Below are 25,609 nucleotides of genomic sequence, written 5' to 3'. Positions count from 1 at the left end.
CGTTGCAATGATTCTGAGGTCACCAGGCTATGTTTTTTGTCGCCATTTTTTACTAATAAAATTTTATGATTCACTGTCTCTGTTTAATGGCCGATTCACTCATGTACAACCAAATAAGTCGTTAAAACATTTATGACTTACAGAATCCGTTTTATATAAGCAGCACCGAGTTGCAACAGGAAAAAGAAGGGAACCAACTGAAATTTCTCCTATCGAACCACAAAAAAGGCGAAAGTGCACCTCTGTAAAAGGCTCTGACAGAAAAGTGGGGAACCAGCTGCCTCAATCCTCATTCCGCATACATAAACAAAAATTTGGCATGTCAACGTATTGGCGCCTTTTTCTGCCCAAATAGAGGCGCAGAGAGACAGTGACGGTGGACGAGAGAGTAGATAGTGATGGTGGGAGAGACAAAGTGACAGTGAAAGAGAAAAATGGATGAAGATAGTAGCAGTGGAAGCCGAAGAGAGAGGATATAGTGATGGTCAGTGGCAGTAAAAGAGGAAGAGAGATCGAGAGGAGACAGTGGAAATGAAAAAGAGAGCGGAGGGTAGACCGTACATAGGCTTTGGTGTCTGTCCGCCCACTTTCCCCCATCCCCTTTGAAGTTGCCTGGTCGAAGGGTCAAAGTCTCGAGCAAACTATTCTCAAGGACATGTATGGAGAGGAGTCAATGGTGGTTGAAGAGAAAGACAGCAGGCCGTAAGCGAGAAAGATAGAGACAATGGCAAAGGTGGGGAAAAGAATGGGATAAACACAGTGGCAAAGGGACAGAGAGACAGTGAACGTAGCAGAGAAGGAGACAGTTGTAAGGAAGATCGAGAGAAAAGGATGAAGACAGTGGAAGTAGTAGTGAGAGGAAGATGCTGAGTATGGAGGCTTAACTACGAAGAGAGCATGGGCATAAGGTTTAAGAATGTTCTGCGTTAAAACAGCGCGAATTATAATCGCATGCCAAAGTTGAGGAGGCAGCTGGTTCCCCACTTTTCTGTCAGAGTCTCTTAATGAGGAGCATATTCACCCTTTTTGTGTTTCGACTGGAGCATTTTCAGCTCGTGTATATATTACTTTAAATTTTGTAACTCTTGAGTCAAAATTCAAAGAGAACCAGACTCTGTACAATAACGGACGATAGTAGTGAATATGAATCAGGCGTCATATCCATAATTACTGCCTATATTGCACACATCTATTTCGCTGGCAGTATGTAACTGAGCTACATGCCACTGCCTTTTTAAATATGTTTTTCATATTGACAGTACTTTTATATTTTTTTACTTCTGCAGTTGAGAACCTTGAGGTCACACGCAAGTACTTCGTGGTCAAGAGAGTGTGAGAAGACCTATCCCGTTATAACGCAAGCCAGGCACATTTATCTCAATTCTGGGACATACAACCCAAGCCAGATTGTGGACGAGATCGTTGAAATTCCTCGCAGATTCAATAGTATCCTGGTGCTCTGTAATTGAATTTTTCCTTTGCCACGCCATTATATAATGAATGGTCCGTTTGGAGCCTTGCAGTCTTACAGCGTAAAACCTTGGGAATTGGCTGAGGTACTCATATCGGATAACCGACTCATCATGAAGGGGGGCGCTGTTCAAATCCCAATCGAGCCATCGTGATTTATACTTACTGTAGCTTTCCTAAGTCATTCCAGGCGAATGCCTGACTGGCCTTTTCGACGAAGCCACCTCTGATTATGAACAAGTGATTTAATTCTAGCAACCACACGATTTCGGGTAGTTAAACTCTAACCATCCTTCCTTTGATGCCTTATTGCCTATTCCCTTGAAATTGTGAGACATTTTGAGCTCTGAAAGACTCTGAAGCAGTGAAAATCTTCTCGACGTTTCAAAGGGTTTCCTTGTTCCCGTTTTCCGCATAATGCTTAAGAGACTTACTACTTCTGTGCCGCTTCCTGTCGTTTATGACATGGTTTACTCTGCGTTATTTTTGTGCGCCTGCTTTCATTCAATTCACTATTTAGCGCGCTAGGTGTATATGTTTTGGATAGTTTTAGTCCACAGCCTGTCTCACACTGCCTCTGGGTTACCCATCGGCGGGAGCTCTTTAACCAGTGCCAAGTCAACAGTGTGTGTGACTTTCTTTTGTGTAATTGCGTTTGACATTTCCTGTTTCTCTGCGAAGCTGATGAAGTGGCACAGCAATCTGTGAAATTACAGTTTCTTGGAGCAATTTTTGAAAAAGTTGACATATTTACTTGCTGTCTATAGACTGGCGTAAGATAGATACATTTATTTCCATCTTTCCCAAGTTTATCATGAAATAGTGTCCATAAATTAAGGAAATGTAGAGACGCACGAGAAAGCATTACGTCAAGGCGACGCTGACGGTACGACACGAGGACACGTGACATAAGGTAGAACACCAGTAGACGGCTGCGTAATGTTTTACACATACGGTGCTCCACATATATCACAAAACTCAGGATCTTATTTTTTGATGACTAAAAGTGATCAGCTGCGTAGAATCTATTTGTAAAATTTTATTATATCGGGCTGGTATCGTACCAAAAATGGTTCAAATGGCTCTAAGCACTATGGGACTTAACATCTGAGGTCATCAGTCCCCTGGACTTAGAACTACTTAAACCTGACTAACCTAACGACATCACACACATCCATGCCCGAGGCAGGATTCGAACCTGCGACCGTAGCAGCAGCGCGCTTCCGGACTGAAGCGCCTAGAACCGCTCTGTCACAACGACCGGCCGATATCGTACCACTTGTCCATCTTTAACAGCATATTGTAAAAACATTCATATGGCCTCAACTATAATGTTCAAATTCTTTTAGCTGGCCACTGTTTTTTTACCCAGCATGTACATACTTGTACTGTGTACGTCCTATTTTTTGTAGTAGATGTCTTAAAGATACTTCCGGGTTGTTGCTGATGGTGAGAACGTGTCCTGATACTGGCCTAAAAACTGGACTACTCCGGAACTGACCATGAAGGCCCAACGGTACCGACCAACCGCCATGTCATCCTCAACCACAGGCATATTTAAAGGCATGTGGTCAGCACAGCTCTCTCCTGGCCGTATGTCAGCTTCCGAGACCGGAACCGCTACTTCTTAATCAAGTAGCTCCTTAGTTTGCCTCACAAGGACTGACTGCACCCTGCTTGCCAACAGCGCTCGGCAGACCGGATGGTCACCCATCCAAGTGCTCCCAGCCCGACAGCGATTAACTTTGGTGATCTGACGGGAACCGGTGTTACTACTGCGGTAAGGCCGTTGGCTGATACTGATCTGGTATGGTAAAATTTTAAAAATAAATCCTGCGCTGCCGATGTCTACTTTTAGTAATCAAAAATGAACGTTCTGAGTGTTGGGTATAATGGTTGTGACACTTATTCTGTGTGTTGGTGACGGTATTTTGAATCGTAGAGAAGCAGAACGGCATAGCGAACAAATATGCATATATCCATGACCGGATCAGTGTCAGATTAGAGGCTAGCCACAGTTAGCGCGTTCTGAGCCGGAAGTCATCTGTAGCATTATGGAAAACAAGCGAGGATGGAGGAAACATGCAACGGCCACGTGGGCAAGGTCGACCATGTGCTACAGTCCAGCACTGGGGTCGCTATCTTGTCCTACATGGCCGAAGACGTCCGAATGGCACAGCACCCTCTGTGTCGAACAATTCCCATCAGACAATGTATTGTCCTTTTCGAGAGAGTATACGTTAGCATAACAGTAACTGCAACAATGTTTTCTCATTCATATTACGGGTACTGCAGTACTTTTAAATTACATAGTAAAGACAGTTAATCTCCATAGCTAATCTCGTAGTTGATGTACATTGTACTCACACAAACCTTCAACTGAAGATAGCTAAGTGAAGACCGGTGTTCCGTTTTCCAGTGTCTCCACTTGTTTTCTGTCAACTCTAACAAGCGGGCCAGGTGACTGTTCTTTGTGCGGGTAAATAAAAGTCAGTTTTGTGTTACGTTTTTACTAACATCAAATGGTTCAGATGGCTCTAAGCACTATGGGACTTAACATCTGAGGTCATCAGTCCCCTAGACTTAGAACTAATTAAACCTAACTAACCTAAGGACAGCACACACATCCATGCCCGAGGCAGGATTCGAACCTGCGACCGTAGCAACAGCGCGGTTCAGGACTGAAGCGCCTAGAGCCGCTCGGCCACACTGGCCGGCTTTAGTAACATCATGTTTACGCGAATGGTACACTTTGATACGTTTTTGAACAGGTCTTCATAAGATTAAGTGGATTACCGAATGAAAAATATAGGTTGCTTTTTTAAAAAAAGACCCAGTGCTTTTCATCTCTTCGTAACGAATAAAGTTATAAGAAAGACAGACATGATACTTATTGTCCTCCTGGTAGATAAACAATATTTACCCTGATACCTTTTTTTATTTTCCCTTTGATCAAAAAGTTATTTGGTAGTTGTCAAGATAAATAGTACAATGTATATGAATACTTGGACAAATGATATCGGAGTCATACAACTCTTCCATGTTCTAGGAGGCCAGGGGCAACGTATTTCTTGCTTAATTGCACAAGAGGTATAGAAATTAATTACACTAATCTGTCAGTAACATTGTTGTTACCGATTCGTCAACGTATCATTACTGCAGATGACAGCTCCGCAACATGACTGTATGAAGAATACAGTTCCAGTTCCTATTACGAAAATTGTTCATTGGTGAGTCACTACCGCTGTCGATTAGCATACTTACCATAACGCCTCGTGAGGTTATCCATACGCTGAATAATAGCAAATTATTTTAAAAGGCGGTGAATGCTCGTTGCGCATCATCGTGTATAGAACATCAACATTGGTGCAAAAGGGAAGTTCATTTAGAGTATCGTTGCCGTGGTCTGAGGGGTAACTAATACGATAGTTTACAAAAGACGGTGTTCCTCATTCTGGAAGGAAACTCGATGTTTAAGGGGGGCGGTGGATTTCTTGCGTATGGATCGCGCGGATGCGGCGCCAGCATACCGCGGCTCAGCCTCTGACGTCAGCGGACGGACGGCCGGCCTCCTCGTTCGCTGGCGGTCCGGTCCCCGCAGTGCTTAGCGAAGACGACCAGCTCCCTCCAGTGGTGAACTCCCTGCCCGAGCGTTGTTGCCCCACGGCTCCCTGCAGGCAACTTTGGGGTTCGCTGCGATGAAAATAGCGGCGGCTGGGGCATTCCGTCGCCCCCGCGATCTCTCTTCGCTTCCCCGCGCCTCAGTACACGCCGGAGGTTATTCCCGTAGGACCGGAGGGGCGTCTTGAGTCTCCACAGAGGAGCACATCGCAAGATCCTCAGTGACGCAGCAGTCATTTTGCATGCACCAGACACACAAAAGTCCATCGGAGTTCGTAATCTCGTAAAGTCAGCTGACGATAACGGATTCGATTGCTTGAAGATCGTATCCGAGTGCAAGCAGATGTACAAAATTCTTGGTAGTCATTAAGCACGCCTCATCTTAAACAGCGCTAATCACATTCAGCCGCATGGCGCTACTTATCAGTTTTAGCGCGGTGCTAGCCCGAGAGAAGGAATGGAGGTTCTTCCGTAGTCCCATTTAGGTGTCGACGGCATTCGGACTGGAGAAAAAGCCGGGATGCGACGAGGACGGGGAGGAGAGTAGAGATCAGTGTTTAACGTTCCATCGACAACGAGGTCATTAGAGTCGGAGCACGAGCTCGGATTAGGGAAGGACGGAGAAGGAAAGCGGCCGTGTCCTTTTGAATGAAACATTCCGGCATTTGCCTTAAGCGATTTAGAAAAATCACAGAAAACCTACATCAGAATGGCTGGGCGCGGGTCTTCCTCTCGAATGCGAGTCCAGTGTGCTAACTAAGGAGCTATCCCACTCGGAAATTCTTTAAGAAACCGCCACGGCCATTTCCCAAGCTATTTAAGGAAACCACAGAAAACCAGTTCAGGATAGCTAGACGGAAATGAGGACTATTTATTGTGTGTTGACTTTTTAACAGCCATTTGTACTGGTTCCTTCTGACATCTACGAATGCTCGTGGTTTCTTGGTCATTTACGTGATTTTCTGCTTATAGTAAGGATCTACAACGCAGTGATTCTTTTTTCATTCGTTAACATTAACTTACTAATAAATTTAATTCAGCGTAATTTACGTGTAGGTTTCCAATGTTACGTAATTATTAATTACTGATATAGTTATTTGGCAATAAAGGTAATAATGTTCAGTTGTAAACCTGCTTATGAACTAAAATCAACAATTTGACGTTAGAAGATATGAGATAAATGGAGGGGAAGGATACACAGTCACAGTCATCCGAGAGAACTTCGCCGAAATTACGTCGAGTCTTCCATTACACTAGTTGGTTCGAATCTTATTTCTGCCCTGACGTGCACGTTTCATCGATCACTGCGTGGTTTTAAATGGCGCTACATTATCCTGCTTATAGCTGTTAGTAATCGTGCTGATGAGTTATTTGTATACTGTATCTAGATTTGGGATAAAACGGCAAACTTATCTAAATGATTAATACATACTTAGAATCTGGATGCTGTCGCCAGCTTGATTGGTTCTCATAATATAAGGGGCAGTTGAATGAAAACGACACATGTGGGAAGCCGGCCGGTGTGGCCGAGCGGTTCTAAGCGCTTCAGTCTGGAACCGCGCGACCGCTGCGGTCGCAGGTTCGAATCCTGCCTCGGGCATGGAGGTGTGTGATGTCCTTAGGTTGGTTAGGTTTAAGCAATTCTATGTTCTAGGGGACTGATGACCTCAGGTGTTAAGTCCCATAGTGCTCAGAACCATTTGAACCATTTTTGAACATATGGGAAAAGGTAAGAAAATTGTTTATTACTTCAATAGTTATCACCACAACTTTTAATACATTTATCCCACTGTGAGACATGATGGTCAGTGCCCGCATGGAAAAATGATGGCGATTTCCTATGGAACCATGATTATTGTAGAAATGTATGCCATAAGCCGTTAGTTTTGAAAACTTTATTTAGGATACTAATTTTAACGCCTCATTAGACTTAAACCAATAAACTATAAAATAAGTTCAGTAACACAATAAATTTTTTACATCAAATAGATACAAGTAAATACTTATGAACTAAAAATAGCATGAACAACAGTAGTTCATAAATACAAGATATGAATACATCAGCTCTATTAAGACAACTGTGGAACGCAACGGTGTAATCTGTAACGGGATGCAGCAGACGTACAATTCAGCGTCGAAGATATGAAACACATCTAGTAAGAAAAAATAAGAAGTATCATAAAAAAATGGCTCTGAGCACTATGGGACTTAACATCTGAGGTCATCAGTCCCCTAGAACTTAGAGCTACTTAAACCTAACTAACCTAAGGACATCACACACATCCATGCCCGAGGCAGGATTCGAACCTGCAACCGTAGCAGTCGTATATGTAATAGTGATGATGTAAAAAGATCGAGACACAGTGTATGAAAAATATATACAAAGTAGCAATTATACCTGTAGCCTATCTTGTGTTATTTAACATACATTGCCCGTGAATGAGATTTTCACTCTGCAGCGGAGTGCGCGCTGATATGAAACTTCCTGGCAAATTAAAACTGTGTGCCGGACCGAGACTCTAACTCGGGACCTTTGCCTTTCGCGGGCAAGTGCTCTACCAACTGAGCTACCCAAGCACGACTCACGCCCCGTCCTCACAGCTTTACTTCTGCCAGTCTCTCGTCTCCTACCTTCCAAACTTTACAGAATCTCTCCTGCGGACCTTGTAGAACTAGCACTCCTGAAAGAAAGGATATTGCGAGATATGGCTTAGCCACAGCCTGGGGGATGTTTCCAGAATGAGATTTTCACGGTTTTTGGTGAGCAGTTTTCCGCAGCCAACATGTGTAAATTAACATTTCCATGGTTCGTGAATGTAGCCTCGTCAGTAAATAAAATCAAATTAATAAATGTACCATCCCTCGGAATCTGAAGTTTAGCCCATCGGCAGAATTCAGCGTGACGCATACAATCCTTACCAGTTAATTCTTGATGGAGACTGATATGATATTTACGGCGATGCAGAACACGAACAACACTACTCTGGCTTATGCCAGATTCTCTTGCGATTTGACGCGAAAAAAACACAAGTTTCTCGAGCCACAGTGGCAAGACTACCAATTTCCGTTTCCTCGTTAGTAACTTTTCTTCCGGATATGTTTCCGATGCGTTAAAGTTCCAGTTGTTCTCAATTTATCATACACATATTTAAATGTACGACGTATAGAGTGAGTACGTTGAGGATATCTTTCAGCGTATAAGTCTCTAGCTCTCACTGAATTTCGTTGGCATTCTCCGTAAATGAGAAGCATATCGACTTGCTCTTCGAAGGAACACATCATTCACATTCGTTTGATTCGACGGTACTAGTCTTAGCGTTCCTATTAGTGTTGTTTTACAAAACCGTCGAATAGTGTGTACATGTCAATGGCACGTTAGATGGATACGCCGTATTCGGCGAACATTTACTATTTGCACGATATACGAGAGAGAATTGTCAGAGCATGTGCTTCGAGAAGTGCCGATGTGATAAGGGATACCACTCAGTCCATGATAAGAAGATGGCAGCACTGCATTGATACCAATGGGCATCACTTCGAACACATTCTGTAAATGGACGGTCATGCCACCTTTGTGATCTTCGTTGACCTTCAAAAATCTTTTTCTTACACATCATTGGTTTCGTCTCGATAGCCGCTATCAGAAAATAAGTACCAAACTATCGCATACCATTTAAAAAGACAAAGCTGACCTTCATATCTCTGACGCGATCCCACCTAGCAACAAAAAGCCAACGTCATATTATGGTCCCCGGTCTCCCATGCGACATTTGTCCCACAAACTTTTCAGCTCCTGTTATACTTTCGGAGTTATTCTAGGTGACAGTAGTTAGCGACTCACCCTGTATAACTATAACTTGATAAAACTTCGTCCGAACAGGTCTCGGAAGGCCGAACGGTACAGACCGACCGCCATGTCATCCTCAGCCAATAGAAATCACTGGATGCGAGTATGGAGGGGCATGTGCTCAGCGCATCGCTCTCCGGGCGTGTGTCAGTTTTCGTGACCAGAGCCGCTACTTCGCAGTTAAGTAGCCCCTCAATTGGCCTCAAAAGGGTAGATTCCATCGCTCTTGCCAACAGCGCTCGGCAGACCCGAATGGTCACCTGTCCAAATGTTAGCCATGCTCAACTGCACGTAACATTGTTGATCTAACGGGTATCGGTGTTATCACTGCGGCAAGGCTGTTGGCAACTAGACAAATACTCCGTATCTTTCTTACCGATGGGACATTCGTTCAGCTGAGTGGCCGCTGTTTCATTCTGCCCTCTTACTACTTTGTATGTGTACCAACTTGTATGGGTGTCACGACATAGCTTGGCATATTTTTGTATATGACACAGTCTTTCCCTATTTTCTTTCCAACCTAATTCATTTTGATGCCAAGCACAATATCTTCCTTCAGCGCTCCAGATACATGGAAAGTGCATCGGGAGAGATGGGGATGAAACGGAGGATGTGGACTGTCCGACAGCCGGCCGTAGTGGCCGAGCGGTTCTAGGCGCTTCAGTCTGGAACCGCGCGACCGTTACGGTCGCAGGTTCGAATCCTGCCTCGGGCATGGATGTGTGTGATGTCCGTAGGTTAGTTAGGTTTAAATAGTTCTAAGTTCTAGGGGACTAATGACCTCAGAAGTTAAGTCCCATAGTGCTCAGAGCCATTTGAACCATTTGAACTGTCCGACATGTTGGCGAGGTTGTTTCGACTACGCTGCAGCAGTTTGGCAGGGAAGCCCTTACACGTCCTCCATGCATCCCAGCCTCTCACGATCACGATGCCATTTTCATATTTTTGGAGCCCTGATGGAAGACATTCGTGGCCGTCCATTTGATTCGGACGAAGAGGTGCACGCCTGGGTACAATCATCGTTCCGTAAGTAACCGCAAATGTTTTTCCATTAAGGCATTGACCGACTTGTCACACAGTGGGACAAATGCTTTTGTTTACGCCTGTTAGTTTTGAAATAATAAACAGTTTATTTACTTTTTTCCATCTGTCTCGTTTTAATTTAATTACCCCTTATATGTTCAACGGCCATTTGAATCCCTATTTTCACACTTCCAGCCCACGCAATATTATAGGAATAGAACTAACCGAGTGGTTCGGTATTAACATTACCCGTAACTCATTTCAGTTTAAAGATTTCTCAGGTTCCTTTCTAATCACTGAAAAGTTTTAATGTCCTCGTTTGTTTTAATGAAATCTTGTCGTCTTTCCGAAAGTATCAGGTGGTTTAAATGCCACTATCTAGAGGGTGAATACTTTCTTAATGTAGATTTCACAGGTAAACGAGGTTAGTAGACTTACTCAACATTTCTGACTGGCTTTGGAACCAGTAAATCTTACACCATATAGGAAATGAAATATTTTCTGCCAACATTCCCTTTGTGTTAAATATTTGCAAGCTACAGGTTTCTGTTTTTCTCATCTTTGTCCATCCTTTATAGCTATATACGTCCCTTCACTTACAATTGCGTTCACAACACAGTCACAGTGGAAATATTGATTAAGAGACCATGTCGCTGCCGAGCCAATTGGTATCGTGCTCAACACCCGGGACCCAGTAGAAATGTATGATACTCCCCCTTGATTCATGCTTTTTCCACGGTTTCCCATAATTACTTGTCGTGACTGGCGGGATGCTTTATTCAATAAGGACACGGCTGATTTTCTTTCACACTGACTCTAACAAGCGCATCGCTCCAGGGGAATACACTGCACCTGTTTTCCCAATGAAATAGTGTAATGATTTCGACATCGCCGAGAAGCTAAACTAGTACCCGCTTCCGAGCACGTTACTGTTTTTTCTTCGGAGTTTTTCCACTTCTGAGTAACAATCGCGGTGGTCTTGCCGTCTCTCGGCTGGCACGTCAGTTCTTTGTGGTAGCTATCTTGATACAACTGCCCGCAGATCACTAGATCTCCAGCAGTATCAACTGTGGTGGCCTCTAGTGCACCAACTAGCGCACAGCCTGGTGACAGTACGAGTATCAAGACACTTTTTCAGGAGCAGGACGAACTGAGTGCAGATTTGCGGGGTAGAGCGAGAAGTACCAGCGAAAACAGCTACGTGCCTGAAGCCAGTTGCTGATAACGCTGATTTGTGGCCGATATCAGCGACGTTTCGTGCTCTGCGTGCGGGATGGGAAACGTGCAGCAACTGCGCAGACAAGAGAAGGGAAAAATAATGCCGAGTGTGAAAGCGCCGGGCGCCTGCGGTTCAAAGAGCCCGTAGCAGGTAGTACACGCCGGCACCACTGTGCGAAGGATGCATTCTAGCACTGGCCAATAACAAATATCACTTCAGCAGCGTACGCCACCTCAAAGGCGTCGTATCATCTCGAATTTATTTCTAGTAGTTTCCCTATGGCACAACATCTGCAATGCTAATGTGACACACACATTTAGTGTAAACATTACACAGAATAAATTGAGTAATAGGAGGTTAGGAGCCAAGTAAATATTGAAGCATCGAAACAGATTTCGGCTTAGAGCAATTGTTAAATGTGCCGACTGCCAGTGTCAACACATGGAACGGCAAACGTTTACGGCAGTCTCTCAGATGACCCTGACGTGCTTTACAACGAGATGGGCACCTAGGGCACTTAACAGCCTTATTCTCATCACTTTAAAGTGGATTTTCTTACACAAATGACGTCATTTAGAACTATAGGAAAACATCCGACGGACTGCGACCGTGTTGCCTATGAATTGAGGCTACCCTTTCCTTTCCAACGATTATGTTATGTTGTCAGGAAGCATCGAAGTAGGATAATGTACCGCTCCACACACCACCGCGGACAACGATAGCTAACTTTTGTCTTCCTTTTTGGAGTCATCTGTCTTCTGATTGGTTCGATGCAGCCTACCACGAATTTTTGTCATATGCCAACCTCTTCATCTCAGAGCAGCACTCGCACTCTGCGTCCTCAGTTATTTCTTGCATGTGTTTCGCTCTCTGTCCTCTCTTACAGTTTTCAGCTTGTACAGCTCCTTCTCGTACATTGAAAGTTGCCGTTTCGCAGGAGAACCTTTTTATTCCCTGTTGTTGTTGTTGTAGTCTTCAGTCCTGAGACTGGTTTGATGCAGCTCTCCATGCTACTCTATCCTGTGCTAGCTTCTTCATCTCCCAGTACCTACTGCAACCTACATCCTTCTGAATCTGCTTAGTGTATTGATCTCTTGGTCTCCCTCTACGATTTTTACCCTCCACGCTGCCCTCCAATGCTAAATTTGTGATCCCTTGATGCCTCAAAACATGTCCTACCAACCGATCCCTTCTTCTAGCTTCTAGTCAAGTTGTGCCACAAACTTCTCTTCTCCCCAATCCTGTTCAATACCTCCTCATTAGTTACGTGATCTACCCACCTTATCTTCAGCATTCTTCTGTAGCACCACATTTCGAAAGCTTCTATTCTCTTCTTGTCCAAACTGGTTATCGTCCATGTTTCACTTCCATACATGGCTACACTCCATACAAATACTTTCAGAAACGACTCCCTGACACTTAAATCTAAACTCGATGTTAACATATTTCTCTTCTTCAGAAACGATTTCCTTGCCATTGCCAGTCTACATTTTATATCCTCTCTACTTCGACCATCATCAGTTATTTTGCTCCCTAAATAGCAAAACTCCTTTACTACTTTAAGTGTCTCATTTCCAAATCTAATTCCCTCAGCATCACCCGATTTAATTTGACTACATTCCATTATCCTCGTTTTGCTTTTGTTGATGTTCATCTTATATCCTCCCTTCAAGACACCATCCATTCCGTTCAACTACTCTTCCAAGTCCTTTGCTGTCTCTGACAGAATTAGAATGTCATCGGCGAACCTCAAAGTTTTTACTTCTTCTCCATGAATTGTAATACCTACTCCGAATTTTTCTTTTGTTTCCTTTACTGCTTGCTCAATATACAGATTGAATAACATCAGGGAGAGGCTACAACCCTGTCTCACTCCCTTCCCAACCACTGCTTCCCCCTCGACTCTTATAACTGCCATTTTGGTTTCTGTACAAATTGTAAATAGCCTTTCGTTCCCTGTATTTTACCCCTGCCACCGTCAGAATCTGAAAGAGAGTATTCCAGTCAACATTGTCAAAAGCTTTCTCTAAGTCTACAAATGCTAGAAACGTAGGTTTGCCTTTCCTTAATCTAGCTTCCAAGATAAGTCATAGTGTCAGTATTGCCTCACGTGTTCCAATATTTCTACGGAATCCAAACTGATCTTCCCCGAGGTCCGCTTCTACCAGTTTTTCCATTCGTCTGTAAAGAATTCGCGTTAGTATTTTGCAGCTGTGACTTATTAAACTGATAGTTCGGTAATTTTCACATCTGTCAACACCTGCTTTCTTTGGGATTGGAATTATTATATTCTTCTTGAAGTCTGAGGGTATTTCACCTGTCTCACACATCTTGCTCACCAGATGGTAGAGTTTTGTCATGACTGGCTCTCCCAAGACCGTCAGTAGTTCTAATGGAATGTTGTCTACTCCCGGGGCCTTGTTTCGACTCATGTCTTTCAGTGCTCTGTCAAACTCTTCACGCAGTATCTTATCTCCCATTTCACCTTCATCTACATCCTCTTCCATTTCCATAATATTGTCCTCAAGTACATCGCCCTTGTATAAAACCTCTATACACTCCTTCCACCTTTCTGCCTTCCCTTCTTTGCTTAGAACCGGGTTGCCATCTGAGCTCTTGATATTCATACAAGTGGTTCTCTTCTCTCCAAAGGTCTATTTAATTTTCCTGTAGGCAGTATCTATCTTACCCCTAGTGAGACAAGCCTCTACATCCTTACATTTGTCCTCTAGCCATCCCTGCTTAGCCATTTTGCACTTCCTGTCGATCTCATTTTTGAGACGTTTGTATTCCTTTTTGCCTGCTTCATTTACTGCATTTTTATATTTTCTCCTTTCATCAATTAAATTCAATATTTCTTCCGTTACCCAAGGATTTCTATTAGCCGTCGTCTTTTTACCTACTTGATCGTCTGCTGCTTTCACTACTTCATCCCTCAGAGCTACCCATTCTTCTTCTACTGTATTTCTTTCCCCCATTCCTGTCAATTGTTCCCTTATGCTCTCCCTGGAACTCTGTACAACCTCTGGTTCTTTCAGTTTATCCAGGTCCCATCTCCTTAAATTCCCACCTTTTTGCAGTTTCTTCAGTTTCAATCTGCAGTTCATAACCAAGAGATTGTGGTCAGAATCCGTATCTGCCCCTGGAAATGTCTTACAATTTAAAACCTTTTAGTATCTCCAGCATTCTTCCAGGTATACAACCTTCTTTTATGATTCTTGAACCAAGTGTTAGCTATGATTAAGTTATGCTCTGTGCAAAATTCTACAAGGCGGCTTCCTCTTTCATTTCTTCCCCCCAATCCATATTCACCTACTATGTTTCCTTCTCTCCCTTTTCCTACTGACGAATTCCAGTCACCCATGACTATTAAATTTTCGTCTCCCTTCACTACCTGAATAATTTCTTTTATCTCGTCATACATTTCATCAATTTCTTCATCATCTGCAGAGCTAGTTGGCATATAAACTTGTACTACTGTAGTAGGCATGGGCTTTGTGTCTATCTTGGCCACAATAATGCGTTCACTATGCTGTTTGTAGTAGCTAACCCGCACTCCTATTTTTTTTATTCATTATTAAACCTACTCCTGCATTACCTCCATTTGATTTTGTATTTACAACCCTGTATTCACCTGACCAGAAGTCCTGTTCCTCCTGCCACCGAACTTCACTAATTCCCACTATATCTAACTTTAACCTATCCATTTCCCTTTTTAAATTTTCTAACCTACCTGCCCGATTAAGGGATCTGACATTCCACGCTCCGATCCGTAGAACGCCAGTTTTCTTTCTCCTGATAACGACGTCCTCTTGAGTAGTCCCCTCCCAGAGATCCGAATGGGGGACTATTTTACCTCCGGAATATTTTACCCAAGAGGACGCCATCATCATTTAATCATACAGTAAAGCTGCATGTCCTCGGGAAAAATTACGGCTGTAGTTTCCCCTTGCTTTCAGCCGTTCGTAGTACCAGCACAGCAAGGCCGTTTTGGTTAATGTTACAGGGCCAGGTCAGTCAATCATCCAGACTGTTGCCCCTGCAACTACTGAAAAGGCTGCTGCCCCTCTTCAGGAACCACATGTTTGTCTGGCCTCTCAACAACATTCCCTATCTTATGTAATTTTCAACATATTTCTATAGCACCACATCTCGGACGCTTCGCTTCTCGTCTTTTCCTGTTTCCCCGGAGTACATGATTCACTGCCTACAGTGCTGTGCTCCCAATGTACATTGCCAAGAATATTTTCCTCCGACTTCACTTATCCAGTAGTGCCCTGTTTGCCGTTGCTCATCTGCTTTTTGTGCCCTTGCTTCATCCGTCATATTTTGTTTCCGAGATAGTGGAATTCCTTAACTTCACCTACTTTGTGGATCCCAATTTTGATGTTAAGTTTGTCATTAATGTCATTTCTGCTACTTCCCACTACTTTCCTCTTTATTCGGTTTGCTCTTGATCCTTGTTCTGTACTCATTAGACAATTCATTCCATTCACTTTCACTGAGGATAGCAATGTCATCAGCGCATCTGATCATCGATATCCTTTCAACCTGAATTTTAATCCCACACTTGAAACATTCATTGCTTCTTGGATTTTAGGTCGAACAGTAGGAGCGAAAGACTGCATCCCTATCTTACACAATTTTAAACCCCAGCCATTCGTTCTTGATTTCCCACTCTTATTGTTCCGTCTTGGCTCTTGTACTTATTGTATATTACCTGTCTTTCCCTATAGCTTACGTCTCTTTGTCTCAGAATTTCGAATATCTTACACCATTTTACGCTATCGAATGCTTTTTCCAGCTCGACAATTCCTAGGAACGTATCTTGATTTTTTTTTCAGTCTGCCTCCATAATCAGTCGCAAAATCAGAACTGTTCCTAAAGCCAAACTGCTCATCGTTTAACAGATGCTCAATTTTCTTTTCCACTCTCCTACATATTATTCTTGTCAGCAACTTGGATGCATGAGCCGTTAAGCTGATTGTACAATTATTCCCACACTTATGTGCCTTTGCCATCTTCGGGATATGTGGATGATATTTCTGCTAAAATCTGGCATGTCCCAGACTCATAGACTCTACACTCCCAACTTGAATAGTCGCTTGGTTGCCATTTGTCCTAAATATGTCAGAAATTACGAAAAAAATTATATCTATCCCTTCTGCCTTATTCAATAGCAAGTGTACCGAAGTTGTGATAAACTCTCATTCTAATACTGGAATCCCTGTGTCTTTCATACCGACTCCCATTTGCCGCGCGGGATAGCCGCGTGGTCTGGGGCTCCTGGCCACGGTTCGCGTGGTCTGAGGCGCCTGGCCACGGGTCGCGCGGCTCCCCCCATCGGAGGTCCGAGTCCTCCCTCGGGCATAGGTGTGTGTGTTGTACTTAGCATAAGTTAGTTTAAGTTTGATTAAGCAGTGTGTAAGCCTAGGGACTAATGACCTAGTAGTTTGGTCCCATAGGAACTTACCACAAATTTCCAGATTTTTCGACTCCCCATTTCTTTCTCGGTCATCAGAAAGTCCTCCCCCTTGTAGAGGTCTTCTATGTATTCTTTCCACCTAACCGCAATTTTCTTAGCCGTTAATAGTGAAATTCCCATTACATTCTTAATATTGTCCTGTTTTTAATTTCACTGAAAATTGTTATGACTTTTCTGGCTTCTGACTCATTCCTTCGACAACCATATCTTTATCTATTTCTTCACACTTTTCCTACAACCATTTCGCCTTGTCTTCCTTGCACTTCCTATTCATTTTATTTTTAAGTGACTTACATACCTGTTATATGTGAGTGCAGGCTTTCTCGGCGAATTTCATATATGAAGTTTTCACGGGTTGTCAGCCGAGTAGCGTCGTCGTCTGGTAACTATCTTCTGCTTTTGGCGTCGGAATGTATACCTGAATTGTTGTTATTGACGTTGATTTGCTCTCAATTCGGATGAGAAAAACTCTATCACTGAAATGTTCGCAGTATCTCGCACTCTATCCTACTTTTCTATTCATAACGAATCCTACAGCCGCTATACCATTTACTGCTGCTGCTGATATTATCCTATATTCGTCTGACCATAAATCCTTATATTCTTTCCGCTTCACATTATTGACTTACGTTATATCTAGACGGAGTCTTTGTGTATCCCTTTTTAGAGCCTCTAGTTTCCCTACCACGCTTAAACTTCTGACATTCCACGCTCCGACTCGTCTTATATTATCCTTTCCTTGATTATTCAACCTGTCATGGTTACCTTCTCCAAGGCTAACAGTTACGGGAGAAAATGTTAAATGAACGACACGTAACTTGGACTAGCCGAACGTGATGGCAGAAAGTCCTATTAGATACAGTACCAATCGAGAAGTTGATATAAACGTCGTTATTAGTGATGAAAGACATGCTTCGCGGACGAGTTTTCGTCGCTACGTATGTGGTCATAGTTGTGGTGGAAAACCCTGTCATAGATGGAAAAGACCTCGTCTGTAAACACCACAACTATAGCATCTGTCTCAGTTTGAAACAGTGCTGGTAATCAGTTAACGCTAGCTTCAAAAACATGTGGCCCCAGCGTTAACTCTTGCTGTCTTTGCTGTCTGTGACGGTGGTGTGTTCGTGAACCAGTTGGTGAACACTTCACAGGTTTAGAAGTGCTGTTTGACTTCGATTTTCTGACATTAGCTAACAGCATGTCCTGAAATTTTTACGATTCTGTCGACGGCTGTAAATATTTTCCAGTTGGTGTGACACCTGTGGAGAAACTCTTCTCCGTAAATACATTCTGCAAGATACTATGACGGTTGTTCCATAAATCCACGGGAGAACTGCCGGATATCAGTATGTCTGATATCCGGCAGTTCTCCCGTGTTTTTATCGAACAATCAGTACGCCGGGAAAGCTTTAAACATCACTATGACGGTTGATGGCACATCTTCGACAACTAATCATGAAGTGCAAATTATAGACAAATCAAAGACCACTGTTTATCGTAACGCAAACTACATAGACTAGACGTAAACTCACTGTCAGCGAGATTAGTTTAAGGATATATTCTGTACAAGAAATTGTCTCGATTTGTAAGAATCAGTACTCTTCCTTTTTGCCCGGAGCACTCTTAGATGCAGTTTGGTACATTCTAAGAGATATTTTCGTACATAATATGCGAATATTTGCAGAACGTAAACCCCTCATTTCAGACATCCACCGCTGACTTACGAACTTAATTATTCGCGGCCTGTGGGTGGAACCCTCTATTCTTCTTTCAGTAAACAGGCACTATCTGAAACTGAGAAGACATTCCGTTTTATGTATTTGACATACTTGTACATAACCTACTTTTTTCTGTTCCCCCATCAAGTGAGTGGGCACAGTGTTTAAGAAACCGTACTCCACTTCAGGAGTATTGGGGTACAAATGGCGGACTGGATATGCTCTTTGCTTTACCTCTTTTCTTGGTGTAAAGCATTCATAGGTCAGAAGTTAATTCCTTGCTATTCATGATTCGTAAAGCTGCATTATCTTGCAAGCAAATGATCAGCTGTAAACCTTCTTTGATGGAGACGGTAAACATAAAACTGTCAAATTACACCTGAGCAGTGTATATCAGGAGTAAAACAGTGCTTCTCATTAATGTAGGATCAATGGGCAATAAAAGCATACATAATTACGCAGATAATGCCCACCAGTCAAAATGATGATTAAGAAAGCATTGTTATGTCTGATTATTGCAAGCTGGAAACGTAACTGCGACTTTTTCACCGTGAATTCGTTACGGCGTCGTGAAAGAATGGACAATTACAGTCGGTTGTGACAATTTCCTGTTTTAAAATTCGGATACGTAAAACTGAGTTTGTCCGTCTATGTTCAATGACTTTTACACAGACTGCAGGGTAACAGGCAAATTGCATGATAAATAAAGTGAAGCTTTCACTCAGTGCAGGAATAAAAAAAAAATGAAGGTTATCCTTATTGCAGTGAATGAAATGAAATGAAGTCCCATGCTTCTTTACAGAGCGTAGGGGAACGATGCGGGAGACCCGCGTGCGCCTTACTGGGCAAGGTCCTAATGGAGGTGGTTTGCCGTTGCCTTCCTCTGACCGTAATGGGGATGAATGATGATGATGAAGAAGACACAACAACACCCAGTCATCTCGAGGCAGGAAAAATCCCTGACCCCGCCGGGAATCGAACCCGGCACCCCGTGCTCGGGAAGCAAGAACGCTACCGCGAGACCACGAGGGGCGGACAGTAAGGTTTACTGAGCGTCTCCTTGATTGCTCTACTTAGAAAGATTTTATAAACAGTGCAATGCGTCACGTTCTCTTGTTTCATAATCTGAAATATGCTGCTACTCTGAAACATAAACTCCACTTTACAGCGGAATGCTTGCTGCAAAAAAATGATTTCAGGAACTGAACTGGGTTCCCGGGGCGACTGTTGCACCCGGAGCATTGTTCCACTCCGGCCAAGAAGCGTGCTTTCATTGTCTCTGTCACTGCCGGCGCACAATATAAGGTAAAAAAAAGACGTGAGGAAAGGATTTATTAGATCTTGGCACAACCATTGCGAACAGCTCTAAGTATAGGCTACTCACGGTTTTGGAGGTTGTGTCCACCTTACGGAGAAACACACTTTCTTTATCTTCTCAACAAAACATGTTTCGCCACTGCCGAGATTTCATCAGTGGGTCCACTTTTCGTTCCGAAATTGATGTTAACGTTTACTGAAGCTGTTACAGCATTTGTTTTTGCTTTCTCATGTGTTATCGAAATTTTCTTACCTATTCTATTACTTTATGACATGGGCGGTACATAACAGACCGGTAATTTATATGCATATTATTGAATGCAGTAAAAACTTTGGAATGCGTCGCTGCAGAATTAGAAATGGCTGTGCTTTTGTATAACGTATTAAATACATACAAAGTAAATATATGCAAACTGAAGTTCTATTTAATAATGTCCATTAGCTGAGAAGCACAGTAAAGTGAAATTGAAGACTGATGAGTGGCCGTTTCTTTTTAAATTTTTCTGTTAAGGTCTGAAGGAAGGACGGTAATATTTTACAGTCACCAAGGCCTTGACGTTGGAAGTTTGAAAAGGAAGTTTAACAACAAAATTACAGTTAAGTGTCTTTTCTAATTTAGATAATTTGAGACGAAACCTGCAATCGAATTGCGCCGGCCGGAATGGCCGAGCGGTTCTAGACGCTACAGTCTGGAACCGCGACTGCTACGGTCGCAGGTTCAAATCCTGCCTCGGGCATGGATGTGTGTGGTGTCCTTAGGTTAATTAGGTTTAAGTAGTTCTAAGTTCTAGGGGACTGATGGCCTCAGAAGTTAAGTCCCATAGTGCTCAGAGCCATTTGAAAATTTATTTATTTATTTATTTATTTATTTATTTTCTTTTGCATTAGACTAGAAAGTGGAAAGAAACAGAAATGGACTGTGGCCTTGCTGAGGAAGGAAGCTTTGCAACATTCGCCTCGTGTTAAAGAGTAACCAGCGAAAGAGGAAAACACTATCACTGTGTGGGGGATTTGAATTGCGGTCGTCCCGGATACGATTCCAGTACTTCCACCATCGCGCTACCACCCTCGCTGAAAGATTGAAAATACTTTTCAGTACAACGAAAAACCAGTCCAGAGTTACAGATTTTACCTTTTTATTCACTCTGTGACTAGTTTCGGGCCTAGACCCGTTTTCAAATCACCGAAACATAGTCGAAAATGGTGTTTCCGAAGATGTGAAAACGATGTCAAAAATGAAAATGGGTCTCGGCCTGAAAATAGTCATCGAGTGAAGAAAAAAAGTAAAATTTGCAACTTTGGACTGGTTTTTAGTTGTACTGATTAACAGAAGTTGCTGACCCACAGGTACTTCAGCGTGCTGGAAGTTCCAAAATACTTCTACTTTAAAAAGGAAAATAAGCCACAGAACGCCCCATACAATTAATTATGGAAGAAAATTTGAATTTAACCGGCTCAGTTTTAAAAGTACCCAATCGGTACGCATAATGTGCACTTCCCCTGTAGATCTTCAGACGAAAATCGAGTCTTGTCACAATTGTATCCAGCGTAAATGACACACTGAACACAAAACACTAATACTCCGGGAGCGTGCCCGCGAAACGGTTCTCATAGAGATTACATTGCTGCTGTTGGTGGGATGTAGACTATATCATCTCTGTCAACATCAACTCTTTATAAATAAGCTCAAGAGTGATTGATAAAAAGTCCTTATTTCATTATTACTCGAGTAGTAACGCGTTTTAGTGCCACTGCATGGTGCTCTCTTGTCAAGACTTTACTGCCATTTTGCATCATTATAATTAAAACAACGGCAAGAGCAGCTCATTTTTTAACTGTAACAATTGTGAACACGACAGGTGTAGAGCGACCCACGCCACCGTGTTAGGCGCACTGCCCTGAGCCTGCAACGGTAGCACAGGTCTGCAAACCGAGGCAGCACAACGTTCGTGCCAGGCCGGCGTCACGTTTTTCTCATGCCCTTTAACAGGAAGATATTCGCGGCGTTGCTGTAAGTTTCCAAACTTTCACTGTTGTTGTGAGGCGTTGGATTTTTTCTCTCTCTTCCCTCAGGAAGAGGGTGTACTAGTGACGCCAGCATGACGTGCTAACACCGTATTCCATGGCACGCCAGTTTATCGCGCAGCATTTTCGTAGATTTTACAGGCACGTGATAGTGTAATAAGTACCGCATTTAATATTGGTATAAATTGGCTATTTATTCAGCACGTAAATTCTAAGCAATTATTCTGTTACGGTATTCGGCACCTCGTCATTATGCTTCATGCAGTGAGTATGATCACATAAGGCATATCCATATTAAAAGAAGGCTCTTCTTTTAGCAGTATTGTATGTAATCGCATAACGTGATGGGTTTCTGCAGATCAGGTGAAAGGGTTGTTATTCAGTCTCATTGCACGTGAGGGAAGCATGATTTACTTATTCATGACGGGTCGAGATGGTGTACGACAACAGTGTCTGGCACATTACAACTCATTCCGTTAATATCATCGTTTTGCTGTCGATATAACGAAAAAAGTATCGCCAGAAAAAATAGTGACTTACTGGCCAATAAAAATATCGGCTGCTGCACATTGTAAATATACTGCCTATTTTAGAGCTGTATACTAAGTAAGCATTGATTTTGTTAGATATTCTGTACATCAACAAACTAGCGGTCTGCCTATCCCGCTTAGAAAAAGAACTAAAAGGAAAACGAAGCACGTTCTCGCTTGGCGACAACCACTTTGCTAACAGTGGTAACTGCATGTAAGTGGCACCATGAAAGGTGTCTGATGGGTCCGTCGTTCGGTTTCGTCACATGTCCGGATTGTCCGGAACACTTCATGTCGACTTCCCGTGTTTTTTCATTTCTGCCAACTCCAGCGACCTAGGAGCAGTAATGTCAGAATTGCATGGTGAAGCTAAACGTTGCAGTTTCTGTTGGAAATGCCGAGCGCCGACTACGTCAACATTTCCTTCCACACGCCTCTGGCCACCGCAAAGCAATCTTGATATTTAGATTTTTGTTTATCATTTTTCAACTGTTTCTGAAGAATGCCGATTTGAAGAAGCACCACACTAGTTGTGTTAAAAGTTGTTAAAAATTTCTTCACAGCGGAAATCTTGTTATTCCATTCACACTGCAACCCCCCCCCCCCTTCCCCAGTGCAATCGGATTATTTCTTTTGTGCCACCTATACTTACTTCACAAAGTCAAAGAGAAAGGCTGGACGTGATGCGAGCTTCAAAAGAACAACTTCAAAAGAACAACAGCTCTGCCACGAATTCGGCTGCGGGTAGTCGTAGTCGTGAGAATCACAGCACTACCTCAGCTGCTGAACTGTCGGAAGGCAACGTACTTGTGAATCATATAATCCACAAAAAACTGAACCATTCCAAATTTTGTGCCAGCTCCCTTCGTGCTAAATAACATTAATACTCCTTTTAGCCTGGCAATGTCCCTCAGCTTCTTTTTCAACGAAGAATGACAGTCACTCATCGTTTAGCCAGAACTGAGTAGGAATTTACAGTGGAACTGCAATCCTTTGCTGAGGCTTAAAGAAACCCACACCAAGAAACAAGCCCTCGGAAGGGATAGCGCCGCCGCACAACAACGCTACAAACACGTCTCAAGTCACCGTACGATTTGTGGCACTGGGTACATAGCGCTCCATTAAACTCCCCCTTCTCTTCCTATACTATTCGCGGATGGTACATCTCATGAATGTCGGTTTGTTCGCTCTCCCCCTTCCCTCCAAGAAAAAGAAGGAAAAAATCATAAGTTAGTACGGGTGATCCCGAAATATCTTTCATATAGCAACTGCATCCCCTCATATTATCACTGAGGTCTTTTAATACGGCTGAGAGGTGAACGGTTCACGTGCTACAAGGAAATGCCGAACTTGTTGGGAGACAGAATTATTCAGAAACTCCGGAGTTCCTACATCGAAATCGTCTAGCCCGTTCCCATACGCTGCGATCCGTTCGCACTCGAGTGGTAACTTGATGCAGATGTGACGTTATGCATGAAATATAATTAAAACATTCTTCATGTGTAACAACGATTTACTTCCATTTGGGCACATCTTACGTTTTGGCCTGTTTTAAGTGTCAAGTCCTATACGGCTGCCATATATTTACCTAACAGTCGCATCAGACATTGGTGATTTAGCGTCGACATCTGCTATGGGCAGCCAAGCAGCAGTTACTGTATTCCATTAACCACAGCGTAGCTAAAGCCCTGATCTATATGCTGTATATTGGAATGTTCATGCACAATATTTTCGGTTCTCGTTGGCTTTTCAAACTGACTGCATAAAAACATTATAAGGAATTGTATTAAAACGTATCGCCCTGCGTAATTTGCCCACGCTATGCTGGCAATAAATTTTCACTTACAGCGGTCGTAAGATTAGTTACTGTCACAATGTTGTCTATGTCTCGCCACGTATTGCTTCCATTACTGGAGTCTAGTGTGTTGCTCGCATTGCGTCGCGAGAAGAGTCCCAATGCAGTTTAAAATATCGAGTGTGCCAGGCGAGCGAACAAATTTCAGAGCGCGCGCGCGCGCGAGCGTGTGTGTGTGTGTGTGTGTGTGTGTGTGTGTGTGTGTGTTTGCGTTTGCGAGTGGCAGGTCTGCAGCAGGGGCTCGGCGCATCCGTCGCCAGGACAGCCGATTTACACCGCTCGCCTCACGAAAGGGTTGAAAGATATTTATTTCGTCTGTCTGGGCTTATTGCTCAACATGTAGCCAGATAATGCCTCTTCCAGCAGAGCAGTAGGTTGTCCCCATGTAGGCCGTCTTTTAGCTGTCTGGCAAGATGAAAAGGTTTGCCCAGATGTGGCGCAGAATTGCGCGCGCGCTGACTGCTCGGTTTAACGAGGATCGGCAGTGATTGCTGGTACCATGACGTCACACAGCGAGACGAGTTGACACGCGATACATATGTGACGGTGTCGTCTCAGCGGCAAAGCCAACCTAGGACATACAATGTTAAATTACGTTCCGAGCTTCGGTGGATTCCCACCCACTATTTTTTACGGTTGTGTGAGATAATTAGACTTAAACAGAACTTTCGGTGGGCACCACCAGTAGATTGTAACACACACATCGCATATCTCTTTTCGCGGTTAGCATGACCTGTCCACAACTAAATCACTACTGCAGGCACCTTATAAGGTTAGTTGACTTACGGAAATAGCAGAATCGATTGTAATCGAAATACCTTACCGAGGCAGGTGCCGCAATGGTTAGCACAGTGGAATCGCATTCTGCTCGAAGACGGTTCAAATCCGCGTCTGCCCATCGAGATTTGCGTTTTCCATTAGTCGCTAAATCGCTCCAGGCAAATGCCGGGTTGGTTCCCCGGAAAGGGCACAGCCGATTTCCTTACTCATCCTTGAAACAATCCAAGCTTGCGCTCGGTCTCTAGTGATCTCGTAGTAATGTTTACCGGGTCGTAAACATTACTAATTTTGCCTAGCAGACAACACAGTTTTTAATACCTGTAAAACGTCAAAAATGGTTCAAATGGCTCTGAGCACTACGGGACTTAACTTCTGAGGTCATCAGCCCCCTAGAACTTAGAACTGCTTAAACCTAAATAACCTAACGACATCACACACATCCATGCCCGGGGCAGGATTCGAACCTGCGACCGTAGCGGTCGCGAGGTTCCAGACTGTAGCGTCTAGAACCGCTCGGTCACCTCGGCCGGCTGTAAAACGTCAGTAAACAACGTTATTTCCAACTCTGTTACATATAACATTTCAGCGATCATTACATCCTCACGTCGCTTAAGCTTTCGTAAATATGATCACACTAACACGGTGGGGAGTGCTACATAAACGTTGGCAGCAACAAAAAAGCGCTCCATACCGGTCTATGTCATTCGATAACTATCGAT

At 43.3% G+C, this 25,609-nt stretch overlaps 1 pseudogene; it reads right to left on the bottom strand.

Moving 5' to 3' along the window:
• Positions 1-3,148: 3,148 nt before the first annotated feature.
• LOC126238076 (5S ribosomal RNA) lies at positions 3,149-3,264 on the bottom strand (annotated as a pseudogene).
• Between the last annotated feature and the right edge of the window lie 22,345 nt (positions 3,265-25,609).

Source organism: Schistocerca nitens, chromosome 2 (genome assembly GCF_023898315.1).
Source record: "Schistocerca nitens isolate TAMUIC-IGC-003100 chromosome 2, iqSchNite1.1, whole genome shotgun sequence".
Taxonomy (NCBI): domain Eukaryota; kingdom Metazoa; phylum Arthropoda; class Insecta; order Orthoptera; family Acrididae; genus Schistocerca; species Schistocerca nitens.
This window is presented reverse-complemented; position numbering and strand designations above follow the sequence as displayed.